Genomic DNA, 902 nt, shown 5'->3' on the forward strand with positions numbered 1-902 from the left:
CTTCTCTTCTTCCCTTCCCTTCCCTTCCCATCCTTCGGGTTATTATCCCCACCAATTGTTCTTACTCCATTTCACCTCGATGAATGTGATTTTTCCTTTTTTTCTTTTTTGCTTAGAAGAAAAGAAAGAAATATTATTGATAGCAATTCTATCGACTATGATCTATTTACATATGTATATATACATATATAACATCATAGTATCAATGCAGCAACCTCTACATGTACTCTGATTTACCCAAATTTTTACCCTTTTAGAAAGAAGTCCGAAACTTTCACCCTTCTTTGGATATTTTGCTTATTACATAGGTGATGTGATATAATAATTAATAATTATGATATAATTACTGCTAATAAATTTTATAATTAAATTAATTTATGATTAAATTAAATGCATACATAAAATATTCGTTTAAAAGAGAGAGAGAGGGAGAGGAAAAGAAAGTCTGTTTTAGGGAAGTAAATAGTAATTAATGTTTAAATTTTTGTCAATTCCGATTATCAATTCCAATTCCATAATCTTTGGCCTAAAATACTATGAATTGCTACGATAAAGGATAGTAATCCACAGTTGCGCTTGAAATTTATGAAATGCACACTGGGACTACTATTCTCTTTAGTAGCAATATCAATTATTGCGTTAATTTATCACTGGTTTATCATCTGATAAAACTCCTGTATATCATTTTTGATGATAATTTTAATCTTTCTTTGACTCTTCTAGCCATATTTGTGAAAAAGCCTTCCTCGACAATGCTACGATATAAAATATATTAATAAAGATGATGAAGAATCATTGTATCGTAACAGTCAATATTTTACAAATTACAAATACTAATTTATTTTTTCTGTAATGCTACAAACAATTATGTTTTTTTTTCTTACATGGAAGAAATAAAAGTG

The 902-nt window shown here is 28.2% G+C and overlaps 1 non-coding gene across 1 annotated transcript; it reads left to right on the plus strand.

The window, feature by feature from the left end:
- The first annotated feature begins 530 nt into the window (after window positions 1-530).
- Window positions 531-638, plus strand: Bma-mir-5840. Its single transcript, XR_006228156.1, has one exon. It is a non-coding gene; the product is annotated as a pre-microRNA Bma-mir-5840 (primary transcript).
- Window positions 639-902: the final 264 nt, after the last annotated feature.

This window comes from Brugia malayi (genome assembly GCF_000002995.4).
Source record: "Brugia malayi strain FR3 genome assembly, contig: Bm_v4_Chr2_contig_001, whole genome shotgun sequence".
Taxonomy (NCBI): Eukaryota; Metazoa; Nematoda; class Chromadorea; order Rhabditida; family Onchocercidae; genus Brugia; species Brugia malayi.